This window comes from Echinops telfairi, unplaced genomic scaffold (genome assembly GCF_000313985.2).
Source record: "Echinops telfairi isolate 266 unplaced genomic scaffold, ASM31398v2 ScPeMD7_7468;HRSCAF=8506_0, whole genome shotgun sequence".
In the NCBI taxonomy this organism is placed as follows: Eukaryota; Metazoa; Chordata; class Mammalia; order Afrosoricida; family Tenrecidae; genus Echinops; species Echinops telfairi.
This window is the reverse complement of record NW_022111369.1, coordinates 39,146,714-39,160,750: the sequence shown is the minus strand read 5'-3', so window position 1 is coordinate 39,160,750 and position 14,037 is coordinate 39,146,714. Positions and strand designations below refer to the sequence as shown.

General features: G+C 38.3%; 1 protein-coding gene and 1 non-coding gene across 2 annotated transcripts in view; both read left to right on the top strand.

Moving 5' to 3' along the window:
* Positions 1-14,037, top strand: part of CFAP299 (cilia and flagella associated protein 299) — a 683,777-nt gene that overhangs the window by 189,111 nt on the left and 480,629 nt on the right. The gene's annotated exons all lie outside the window — the stretch shown is intronic.
* Positions 1,777-1,940, top strand: LOC115873422. Its single transcript, XR_004048419.1, has one exon. It is a non-coding gene; the product is annotated as a U1 spliceosomal RNA (small nuclear RNA).

Here is a 14,037-nt window from a genome sequence, read left to right as displayed (position 1 = left end):
CCCTCCTTCCCTTCCCCCTCTCTCCACGTGGACCACCAAGCTGGGCTAAGGTGAGCGATTGTACTATGTAACATGTCTGACTGTATTATTGTAATATCTCTCATGCTCTTGATGACTTTAATAAAATGCTTATATATCCCAACCATACAATTGTGCATTACTGAACCCAGAAGTAGTATTACTGAACCAGTGAGTTCTAGTACCAGGTGGGGCTGGCACCTCACCCTCCGTCCGCGCAATTTTATTTAATACTACACTGGTGTGCTTCTTCCATGTGGGCTTGGTTGCTTCTCTGCTAGATGGCTGTTTGTTAACCTTCCAGCCTTTAAGATCCCCGATTCTATATATTTTGATAGCTAGGCACCATCAGCTTTCTTTACCACATTTGCTTATGCACCCATTTGTCTTCAGCAATAATGGCAGGAAGGTTAGCATTATGGAATACCGCCACAGAATCTTGAGTGGGCATGCAGATGCTACTATGATGCAACAAACCATGAGGATAGCGTGGCCACATGGAAGGATGCATGAAAGGAGAGAGCTACAGGGCTGGATGTGGGTGTGGTGGAGAGCAGAACTGAACCTACAGGTTGGGGAGAGGGGCCAGGATGCCACACCCACATGGAGGCAGGCCTGGAGGGAGGAAGAGGAAGAGAGCCAGACTGGACTGGACCCCACACCTGCACATCAGGCTCTGACGATGAAGTCCCTATGGGGAGCTAATGGGACACAGAGGGGACTAGGCAAATGACAACAGCACATGTCACGCTGTCTTCTTACTGGAGCAGACTGTGACAGTGGATATTTCTGGGGTCACATGGTGGGGAAGCAATGCGGCCTGAACTTTGCAAAACAGCGAATCAAGAAGGGAACATACCTGGATATACAATCTGGAGTAGAAAACAACAGGACCAACGGTTCCGGGGGGGATATGGGAAAGGGGGAGTTGGGGGAAAGGAAGTGGTGTTAACAAACTCAGGGACAGGGGAACAACAAGTGATCCAAAATCAGTTATGGGGAGGGTGTAAGAGGCCTGGTAGGGCTTGAGCAAGGGTAATTTAACTGAGAGGAAATAATGAAAGTAAAAGGAAATAGAGGAAAGGACTCATTTGTGGAGGTCTAGATGCAGGTATGTACATATGTAAATATACTTATTTATGATGATGGGGAAATTGATCTATGTGCATATATTTATAGGTTTAGTGTTAAGGTAGCAGATGGACATTGGGCTTCCACTCAAGTACTCCCTCAATGCAAGAACACAGGCCACTGGAGATCCCCTTGCAGAGGGGTCTCGGGGAGGAGATGAGCCAGACACCTTTCATCTAGTTCTTAAATGCTTCCTCATCCCCACCTCCTCACTATCATGATCCAAATTCTACCTTACAAGTCTGGCTATACCAGAGGGTGTACACTGGTACAGATAGGAACTGGAAACACAAGGAATCCAGGGCGGATGATCCCTTCAGGACCAGTGATGTGAGTGGCGATACTGGGAGCATAGAGGGAGAGTGGGTTGGAAAGGGGGAACCAATTACAAGGATCTACATATAACCTCCTCCCTGGGGAGGAGGGAGGAGGGAGGGGAAAAATGAGGAGCTGATGCCAGGGGCTTAAGTGTAGAGCAAATTTTTTGAGAATGATGAGGGCAATGAATGTACAAATGTGCTTTACACAATTGATGTATGTATGGATTGTGATAAGAGTTGTATGAGCCCCTCATAAAATGATTAAAAAAATAAAAATAAAACAGTGACTTTTACGACCTCATTGGTAATGCTTACCTGGCAGGGGAGATACCATGATCACGAAGGTGGTTTTCCCAGGGCGAGGCTTATCCATTACACTCCGGATGTGCTGACCCCTGTGATTTTCCCAAATGTGGGAAGCTCGACTGCATCATTTGTGGTAGTGGGGGACTGCGTTCACACTCTTCCCTAAAGAAAAAAAAAGAGAGAGAAAAAGACCTCATTGGTTTCAAGTGCTAAGCAGGACCAGTTTCAAGCTCTAAGGAGTGTTAACATTGATTCCCATAGTCAGGAGTATGGAGGCATTCATACCGGACAAAGAATAATTCTCCTTGCTCTTTTCTCATTTGCTTTTACTGTAGATAAAATTTAAATGAGGAAAAATATGGCAAATCAGGATAAATAATGTGTTACCTTCTGAAGGAAAGTGAAAACAAGTTTATGTTTTATTGTATGTTTTCAAGATAAACTAAATCCACTCAGGGACTGAGCACAGCTCTTAACTCTTTAAGCACCCTGTTCTTCCTAAGTGTGAGAACATCATAACCTGTCATATTTGAGGATTAATTAGGGACATGTCAAATATGCAAAAGATGTGTTCAGAGACATTTTTTTTTTCATACAGAAGCCAACCCATTTTGTTTCCCCAAAGAAAAGGAAAAGCTTTCATCAAAAGGGAGTATAATTTGACTAACACAGGATACTACAGATTTTATAACTACCATTGGGTTTTCCTCGAGATGGAAAGTGCGAAGAAACAGCTGGCTAGTGTGTAGGTTAGCACCTCTCGATGTTCTATGTGCTCTCGTAAAGGTCTTCCCTCCTCAGAGACGCTGATAGTTTTACCATCTTTGATCATTAAAAACCTCTGTCACAAAGGAAAGGTTGTGGGAAATGGTGCCACTTGTTTCTTTTTCAGCACAAATTTCATCCTTATTTCTTCTTACAAATGAATGTTTCTTATATTCTCAGTACTGATCTTCCTTTTTGAGAGCCATTGGAATAAAAATGGTTGACCTTCTGGATATTTCATGAAAACATGGTCTGAAAGTATAATCCTGACCGACCTCACTAAGGACATTTGAAAAACTATATAAAGAGGAAATGAAAATTCAACAAGAAGGGTTTATAATTAAAAAAATAAATGAGGCTTAAAAAATACACATAGTATTCAGCTGGACTTTTTTTCCCTATTGAATTTATAAAAATTAATTACTGTGACATTAAAGATAGGCTTTCCTGTTTAATTGACACTGAATGGGAAAAACTTGAAATTTTCATTAGTTATCTTTTTGCCTCGTGTCTAGTATTAGGCCAAAAATAATTTCATAGTGTGCGTAATAAGTCATAAAAAAACTATAAAAGTCTAGCAAAATAATATAGAATTAGAATGATATAATTTGAAATTCTCTCCCATTTTTGTAATTCTTATATGTGAACAATTATTCAATAGTATTTAAAATTTTCATTGAATTCTAATACCAGATTCATGAAAATATAAGAAGTATTACCATCACATTTATTAAAGTCTTAATACTTAAACTCAAATTTTTGGTTTTAATTACATATTCATTGTCTGCTAATGTAACAATTTCCAAAGTTTTGGGGGCAAAGTGGATGGTGAAAATTATTTTTTAAAAGTAGAATAATAAAAATAAGTGTGGTCCTAAAATAAAGCCTATGTGGCCTGATCAGTTAATTTTATGCAGACATACATTATTCTATTAGAAGTACTCCTATATTTCCAATTAGTTTGACATTTTGATGATCTAGAAAACACATTAAGTGCCTTGAGACTTACACACTAAATTCCAAACTTGAAATTGAATCATTTGTGATTAATATTTAGTGAATTAGAAAATACCAAGATCTTATATCACTGTATTTACCTTGCCCTTATCTGTGAAAGCTACTTGAATACCAAAATGGTATTAAGCTAATCCTAGCTGATTTAGTAATTTAATATACTATATTGTAAACAGGGGGTAAAAATGTGCTAACGTTTCCCACAAAAGAAAACTCAAAATAGTTCCAAGTAGCATAAAAGAGGTGATAAAGCAAGCAAAAATATAATATGGGTAGAGGAAATAAAATGCAGACAATGACTTACAGAAAAAAGGAGAAAATACACAATAATAAATTGTTAAAAGGAATGTTATGGTTTAGCAATTTGAGAGATATTTATGAAATATTTTAGTTGAAGAAAAGTAGGATCCGCCGCCCCCCCCCCCTTAATTTATACAAAGCAAAATCGTCGTGTCCTGGAGCAAATGCACAAGCTCATTTTCTCTTTTAAAACAACAAAAACTCTAAAGATTTACTTTCCACGGTGAGAATGGTTGCACAGCTTGAAAATGTAATAAATGTTACTGTTACACAGTAACATTTTTTACACAGTAAAAATTATTGAATTAGTGTTCTGTTGTATATTTTTCACCATAATAAATGGTACATATCTCCCATATTTCACTATCAAATGAATTGTCTAAAACCACATGTTGTGATAAAAATCATGTTTATCAAGTGTGCAAGCAATTTTCTATCATGCTCTAAAAAATTTCAAGCCTATGTAATCTGACACAAACCTGTATTTCTGTCAGTTAACATGCTCATGGACTATAAAGCTATTTGTGAAATATATTTTCATAGCTAAGTTGTGCTTATTTCTTAAGAAGATAAAATGATATCTACTCTAGTCACATTTTACATTTGTGACAATTGAAAAATACTCAGGTGGTGCCTCCAATGGTCTGGGCCCCATGAGGATCTGTGGCCAGGCCTAGTCCACTGTCAGTGGACCCCAACTTGAATGACATATGAGACTCTGGCGATGACCAGTCACTTAAAGGACAACTGACTAGTCATTGGATGTCCTTCCCCATTCTTCCTTGATATCTTGATCTGGCAATGGAGGGTGTGGATCGAGAGCCTTAATGTGCCAGGGAGGTTTGGGGGAGGCAGTTAGAAAAGAAGCAAAGTGAAAGTGCCCACTCAGGATTTTGAAGAATGCAGGGGGCAGGGCACATGAGAACAAAGTGGGTTCATCAGAGCAAGCCACTGGTGGGAGACAATAGATGGTGAGCCACACCTGACCACCACCATGGCTCACCCCTAAAGTCTAGGGACTCTGGAATGTTGGGAAACTCATGGTGGGGAAGAGTGTCTGACCATGCCATGTATACGCCAAAATGGACAGTGAAGACCAGTCGGATACTGAACACCAGATGGCATCACCACTGCCCAAAAGAGGATGAAGCTCCTGATGATTTTGCATAATGACTTAGTTTTGAAATTTAATCATGTTAATAAGTGAAGAGTGGGTGCATGCTCTTGTTCTTATGAGCTGTGGTGTTGGTTCTGACTCATTGATGCCCTGTGTACAGCAGAACAGAACACCCCTAAGTCCTGCCCTATCTCCATAACTGTTCTTATATTTTAGTGCCTTGTTGCAGCCACTGTGTCAATCCATCTTGTTGAGGGTCTGCTTCTTTTTCTGTACTCCTCTGGTTTACCAAGAATAATGTTCTTTTCCAGGGATTGATCTCTCCTGATAACGTGTACCAAGTAGATAAGACAAAATCTCACGAACCTTGCTTTTCAGGAGTATTCTGCTTTTACTTCTTCCAAGATAGTTCTGTTTGTTGTTTTCAGCAGTCTAACCAAATCAAACTAAACTCATTGTCATTGAATGGATGTAGAACTGGGGATGACTGTCCCTGGAGTTTCTGAGACTGTAGCTCTTAATAGGAGTATTTGTGCCACAAAGTGGCTGGTGGCTTTGAATTGCTAACCTTGTGGATTGCAGCCCAAGGACTCCTTTGGTGGTCTGAGGTTTTTAAAATATAGTTGGCCAGCACTATAATTGAAATGCATACATGTTTCTTCAGTGGTCTGTATTCAGTGTTCAACTTTGACATGCATAGGAGGTAAGTAAAAAGAACAGGCTTGGGTCAGGTGCACATTAGTCCTCTAAGCAACACCTTTGCTTTTCAACAGCTTCAAGAGGTCTTGTGCAGCAGATATACCCAGTGCAATGTGTTGTTTGATCTCTTGATTGCTACTTCCATGAGCATTGATTATGGATCTAAGCAAGATGAAATCCTTCATATCAATCTTTTTTGTTTACCATGATGCTACCTATCGGTCCAGTTTTGAGGATTTTTGTTTTCTATACAGTGAGTTATAATTTATACGGATGACTGCCATCTTTGATCTTCATCAGCATGTGCATGTTATTCTCATTATCAGCAATCAAGGTTGTGTCATCTGCATATCACAAGTTATTAATAATCCTTCCTCCAATTATGATACCTAGTTCTTCATATAATCCAGATATTCTGGGTAATTGCTCAAGATACAGATTGATTAAGTATAGGGATTGTTTTAGCCCAGGTTGACTATAGAAACAAATTCACTGACATGCACATATGTGTAAGACAGAGCTTTATATCCAGAAGTAGTTATATATCAGGAAAATATCACAGTCAATTCCAGGTCAAGTCCATAAGCCCAATACTAGTCCATAAATCCTTCTTCGGACTCATGCAATGATACACACCTCTCCTGATTTTAAACCCTGCAGTATTCTCTGTTCTTTCCACACAACTGCTTCTAGATCCATGAACAGGTTTTGCATGAGCACAATTAAGTGTGCTAGAATTCCCATTCTTCTCAAGGTTATCCATAGTTTCTTATAATACACACAATTTTGCATAGTCAGTAAAACATATGTAAACATCTTTCTGGTATTCTGTATTTGTGGTCAAAATCCATCTGACATCAGCAATAATATCACTTGTTCCATATTCGCTTCAAAATTTGACCTGACTTTCTGGCAGCTCCCTGTCAATGTACTGCTACAACCATAGTTGGATGATCATCAGCAATATTTAACTTGCGTGTGATACCAATGATATTGCTCTGGGATTGTGCATTCTGTTGGGTCACCTTTCTTTGGAATGGTACAGATATGGGTTTCTTCCAGTTAGTTGGTTAGGTAGTTGTCTTCCAAATTTCTTGGCATAGATAAATAAGTGCTTCCAGTGCTTTATCAACTTGTTGAAATATTTCAAATGGTATTCCATCAATTTCTGGAGTTTTGTTTTTGGATAATACTTTCAGTGTGGTTTGGCCTTCTTTCTTCAGTACCATTAGTTCTTGATCATATGCTATCCCTTGAAATCATTGGATGTTGATTGGTTTAGCCACTGTGTATATTCTTTCCATCTTCTTTGGATGCTTCCTGCATCGTTCAATATCTTGCCCAAAGAGTATTTCAATCTTGCAACTCAAGGCTTGATTTTTTTTTTCAGTTTAAGATACGCTGTGTGTATTCTTCCTTTTTGGTTTTCCAATTCGAACTCTGCACATTTCATGATAATAATTCACTTTGTCTTTTAGAGGGATTCCTTTTGAAATTTTCTGTTCAGCTCTTTTACTTTATCAATTCTACCATTTTTCTTAGGTACTCCAAGATTAAGAGCAAGTTTCAGTCTCTTCTGACATCCATTTTGATCTTTTCTTTCTTTCTTGTCTTTATATATAATACGAATGATGTGTTCATGTAAAATGAGGCTTCAGAATTAGTGATATCTCAGAATCAATGATATCAAAATTGAAAGCTTAAACTAATGATTGGTTTATAATTAAATGTCTTCATTCATCTCTAAAGTGGAAATAAACATAATCTCCTCTAGAAACTTGACTTGTGGATAATTGAAAATGTTAGAAAATACTTAGCAGAGAATAGTACAAAATTAACATTCCATAGATAGAAAGTGTTGATTTTAGAATAGTTTTAATCCCAGATTTTACTTCTTAATTATTGTTCTAAAACTAGTTTTTAGAATATGTTTACAAACTAAACAGATATGGCTATTAAAACATTACCAAGTGTGCATTTACAAATTTGAGATGATTAAGAAGCCATAAATATATACTGAAAATATTTTCAATCTTTAAAATAAAGAAACTCTTAGGGAAAAATATTTAAGTGTAGAAAGAGAAAATTTTCAAATAACTTAAAACTTGGAATAGTTTACTATTCACAAACTCTCAGGTGGATCATGGTTGCTGTTGAAGAGCAGAATGTGAGTCTGGAGGAATGTGCATTGGACTCGTTGCTCCCCAAGCCACCTGTATGTGCAAAAAGCTGGCCATTGATTAGATATTGTGCCAGGCTATTGCTGGCAGCAGACCCTGTGATGGTAACCTAAGCAGCAGAAGATCCTACGATTGAATTTTCAATTTTGATCTGCACCTTGGTCATCTGACAGATCTCATTGATTTTGGTGCCTTGATACCAATTATGCAGCCAATAAAATCATTTGCAATGGCGAGTTCCTTAGAAGTAGTCTGATTATATGCATCCAAACCCAAGAGCCTTTCACTTCTGAAGAGCTGGATTCAGTGCCATGATGAGACTGTTACCTTGTCAACGGGTGCAGTTTGGTCAAACCTCTGTGGAATGCCATACTTTTAAAGGACATTTTTAGATTAACAATTGTTTTTATTATCTAGTGCTTCTATAAAATAAATGTCAAAGGTGGATGACTTTAAACAGAAGTTTTTCTCTCATAATTTAGGAGGCAAAAAGTGCAAATTCAAAGGGCTAGGGAAGACTTTTTCTCTCTCTTTTGGCTGTGGGGGAAGATTCTTGTCTTCTTTTAACACCTGTGGTATTGATTTTCTTTGAAATCTCCAAATGTCTTGGCATCAAGTCTTCCTCTGGGTATAGGAGGTTCACAACACAAGGACCCTGGGTTCAAAGTAAAGTGCTCCACTGACAGCTCTTCTTTCTTATTGGTGGTGAGTCTCTCTGTCTTTGAACTCTTTCTCCCCTCTTTTAACTCTTATAAGTTAAAAAAGTGATGCAGCCCCCATTCTGAAGAAAGTGGTTTATGAGGATTACATCCCATTGGAATCCCCCTACTTTTGCTTAGGGCTGTGACCCAAATAAAGGCACTGCAACCCATCCTACTACCCATGTATTAAATCAGGGCTGATCACATTAGGTCACATCTCTCACTGCTATCAAATGGGTTCCGTCTCAGAGCAAATCTATAAGACAGAGTATAACTGCCCCCTCTGACTTTGCGAGGCTGTACCCCTTTATAGTAATAGAAAGCCTCGTCTTTCTCTCGTGGCACAGACTGATGGAGCTGAACTGTTGACTTTTCAGTTAATATCCTAGTGTGTAACCCACTATGCCACCAGAGATCCCTCAGATCACTGCAGCAGTGGTGATTAAATCATTGCATAACTGCAAAACCATTAAGAATCATAGCCCAGCCAAGGCGACAAATGTTTTAAGGGGGGCACAATTTAATCCATAACAACAGCCCCTTGCAAACTTGAAAATTGCTTTGTATTTCAGCAGATTTTCTAGTGTTGTTTTCTTTTCTTGGAACGCTAATCTAATAACATGAAAGGTTGTGATACACACACAACATAATTAACTCATAAAACCAATAGTTACAATTAATTGTTGAAGATTAAGAATGTTTAGAGTCAGTCATGTAGGATTACATAAGTACTTTTAGCTAATGATTAAATGGATTTGGTAAAAATTAACATATCATATACCTCTTACTCCATTTAGAAAAGAGCATAGCAGAATATATATAACAGAAATGGAGTATTTGCTGATATAAAATTTATAACACTAAGATTTTGTAGCATACCTACTTCACCTCTAGAGGAAATAACTCCTTTTTTAATATTTATTTAAGCAAGATTTCTCAGGTCAAAGAATGTTAAATAAACCTTGTTAAATAAGAATAATGCATGTTAACGATGGAAGAATTTCTTACCACACATCTTGCAACAAACTTTCTTTCCCAATATTTCCTCTTGTTGAAAAGTTTCAGCTTCTCAAGATATGTTATAGCATAAAAATTATTTTTTATATTCTCTGTTGAACAAAACTCAGTGGCAATGGACCCTTATCCTTTGCATTCTGGATTTTTCAATAAAAATACATCTATCTTCATTATAGTGGTTTTAAGTGATAAATGTCAGTGTGTATATGTAAGACTTGACTAGTAATAATAAAATAACAATATGATCTCAGTGCATTTCCAGCATAATGGTTTCATGTTTTAGACTTAATTTAAATTAAATGATGTTTGTTGACTGATAATACAATACTATTATTTTAAATTGCAAGTTTTGCAGCTGGTATAGGGGCTAGAGATCATTTAACCTACAGTAAATCCAGATTCTAATTAGTTGATAAATGAATGGAAATTAAAGACTTAACCTCCCATCTTGTATTTCAATTTAATTACTACTATATCTTTAAGATGAACTTTCTGATTCTTTTAAAAAATTATTTAATTGCATTACTAATACAGTCTCCTGATCAGTCCCTATAATATTATAGATAAAGTTCAAGTCCATGTTGATCTCCAAGTCAATCCTGCAGCATCATCTTTTTCAGAATCTTGGGCAAATTTCATATGAGAAGTATTTGTCTCGATTAGATTTGGTTGAAACTATCGAGAAACCCAAGATGAAAGTGGCTGAAACAACATAGATATTCTTTTCTGTTTCATATCCAAAAGTCCAGAGGAAGTCAATCAAGATTGAGTGGGTACTCTAAAGCAGGGGTCCTCAAACTTTTTAAACGGGGCCAGTTCACTGTCCCTCAGACCTGTTTGAGGGCCAGACTATAGTTTTTAAAAAAATAATGAAGAAATTCCTGTGCACACTTCACATATCTTATTTTGAAGTAAAAAAACAAACGGGGCAAAAACACCCAGCAGGCCACATAAATGTCCTTGGTGGGCTGCATGTGGCCACGGGCCATAGTTTGAGGATGCCTGCTCTAAGGTATCAATGACTCTGACTCTTCCTTTCTGTTTTTATGATAGTGGATGATTCTTTAAGTCCAAGATGGAAACTAGAGGTAAAATCATTGTGTTAAGCAGGGTTCTCTGGAGCAACAAACCCAGGACACTTGTGAATATATAATGTATAGATATAAGGATAAGTTTATACAGGGAGAAGGAATACAACAGCTAATTAATCCACACAGCAGTACAGAGGGTTTAGTTCAACTCACTTTCTTGGGACAGTTAATATACTGAAGTCCTTCCTACTCACACTGGCTGCTGGTCCAAAGTCAAGGAAGCAGACAGTGAAGTGGTTGGCAGAAGTATGGAATCTGACTGTAGGCAAGATGAGCAGTCACTGCAGGCAGAAGACATGGCAAGGTGGGGGCAGCAACAGCAGGGCTATGAGATGTCGAGGTGTAGGAGAGGCTAGCAGTGCAGTATCGTAGCTAAGCAGGTCGAATAGAGCCTCAAGATGCAGTGATGCCCAGCGGGACTACATGATCCACGGGTTGGCTCGGCCCACAGGTAGCACAGCACACGGTTGAGGCAGAGCAGCTAAGTCAGGCAGCAGTGTGCTAGTTGGAACATCAGGGAGAAAAAGAAAGAGGCCTGCCTCAGAGAGTCATTTATCTCTGTCACCCTCCAATCACACTGCAACCTGATAGGCTAAACCCCACTCACATGTCCATATGGGAGCCATGTTGGCAAAAAACACACCCCAAAACAACAACAATAAAAAAAACTATCACAGTCATCATAACACTTTCAGCTACAGAAAAAGAATGCTCCTCTCCACTTTAAGGACACTATTATCTCACTTTTTATAGAGTCATTTCCTACTCACATCTATAGCATAGGACAGAGTAGAACTGTCGTTGTGGGTTTCTGAGACTGTAACTCATTATGGGAGTTGAAAACCACATCTTTCTCCTGGGGAGGAGCTGGTTGACTTTGGACCAGCAGCCAGTGTGAGTAGGAAGGACCTTCAGTATATTAACTGTCCCAAGAAAGTGAGTTGAACCAAACCCTCCAATTGCTGACCTTTGGCTAGCAGCCCAACAAGTTACCCTCTATGCCACTAGGGCTCCCTAAAGGCACTTTCTAGAGGTGATATATTAATTTTATTTTGATTCCCACTGTGGAAAAGAGGTCATACGGGTATATACAGTTGTATGGGAGGCTAAGAAAGGCAGTCTTTTTTTCTGAAAAATTACGTTTAGGTAAAAATTGTGACTTTCATCTTTGTAGGGAAGGAGATAACAATATATGCCATAGGAAATGTTCAAGAGCGGTAAGAATTCTACTGCTCACCTATCACTCTCTTCCTGACTCAGGCACTGCCTCAATTCAAAGCATCGACTGAAAGCTTCATTAGGCTCAATGATCTCTAGGCGCCCTACCAACTATAAAACTTGCAATTAGATCTGGTAGGATATTTGAGGTTCCTCCCCTACTAGGGAATATTATGTAGGAGTAGTCTAATCTTTTGGAATTTTATGTCTAGTACACTAGTATTCCTGGGAATAATTTTGATTACCCTTGACACTATCATAAGCATTCATTCCCAGGGAAAACAACAATAAACAGCCATGAAACAGAATATTGTAAAATATGTAACACAATGAACAACTCACCAAATGGTATTAGTTTATAGGGATATAAGCATATGAAATAACCCGGAAGGATTCAGACAAAGCTTACAATGCTGGCTTTGGTGTTGTGGGATTGAGGATGGTGATCAAACTATGATTTTTCTGTAATGTTAAACAAAGATTGAAAACAACCAAGAAGTTGCCGCATGGAGAGCCTCAGTAACGAGTTTTGGTTTTGAATAGTAGAAACCAAATCTGACGAACTAAATAAACATTTCTGATGAATTTATTGGATGAAAACAAGTTAGCTCAGGTTCAGAGAAAAAAGTTCAGTGATGTGGCTATGCAGTGGGCATTAAGATAGTGACTAAAACCCGAGGGCCCTTCATCTTTACTTCTCCTGTTCATGATTTTCAGTCCCATGAGTTGAAAGTGGTCACATTTGAAGCTCATCTTTGGTTAAAGTTTGGGAGGTGGGAGTGGTAACTAGATGGTTGGCTTAATATCCTAGCAACACATAGAGTGTAGGAGGGACCATTTCCTAAATAAAAATCAGATTATGTTACCAATTGAAGGGAAGGTTCTATTTTTGGTAGAAGGATTTGTGGTTTTAATTCTCAAGAATACCTTTAATTGGTGCATCGCAGTGAACCACATTGCTTATCAAATCTTTTATAGTATAAAAATTCACTTAGGATTATTTTCTCTACTTCTCTCTTTTACTGAGCGATCAGCTCGGAAACTTTGGCTGTTCTTGACAGCTTGGGCGCCTGCCCACAAATACCTGCTGTGCTTCTCAGAGTAGGATTATACTTTCCCGCCTCAATGATTTCAGGCTTGGCCATGGGACTTTTTTGGACTAATACATTCTGAATGAATGTTATAAGTATCACTTTCAGTCAGAAGTAAATGATTGGATCTAGTGTTTGGCCATGCTCTCTTTCCTCCCGGCACGATAATCATGAGTGTTTCAGATAAAGCCTCCTAAACAGTCGACTAGCTCCAAGATAAATAAAACCACAGTCAACCTGCTGTGGGGAAATTGCATTACTGAGATATAATCCTTTATAACAAGTAACTGGGATTTGGCCCTTTTGATAAAATAGCATATCCTAACTACCCTAACCTATTCTGACAAGAAATCATGATCAGGCTGTGGATTAGATGTTCGGCTGCTAACTTCAAGGTCTGTGGTTCAAACCCATCAGCCACTCCACAAGAGAAAGACTGCCTGATCCCTTAAAAATATTCAGTCTCAATTTACAGTCTCAGAAAGCTTCTGTAAGCTCATTCTGAGTTGGAATTGATGCAAAGGTTTATGGCTTAACCAATACTGACAAAGGCAGCTTTATAATTAATTTATGGTCTCAAATTCTCTATTTGGAGGAATCCTGGTGATACAGTGCTGGGCTGCTAACCAAAAGGTCAACAGTTCAGGCCACATGCTTCTTGTGAAAGAAAAAGGGTGCCCCTCTGCTTCCATAAAGAGTTCTAACCTTTGCAGCATTATGTGGTATCTCTCCTTTGTCCTATAGTGTTTCTATGAATGAGGATAGACATGTTGGCAGTGGGTTTGGGCATTTTAAATGTTATTCTCTGATGACATCTTTCTAACAAACTCCTCTTTGGAAACAGAACCTGTGCCGGGATGTTAGGTGTGAATTATGGAGGACCTTACATTCTTAGTCACGTTAAGAAGAACCTGCCCTGTGAGCAATGGAGAAGGTCTCACATGTTTGGAGCAAGTGATTAGCAAAATGAGTTCGATCTTTTAGAGATTTAATTTTATAGCACTGCATAGACCACCTTGTAATGTGAAAGGCTTACCTTTAGAAAGTCACTGGTTTGAAAAAAATTTTC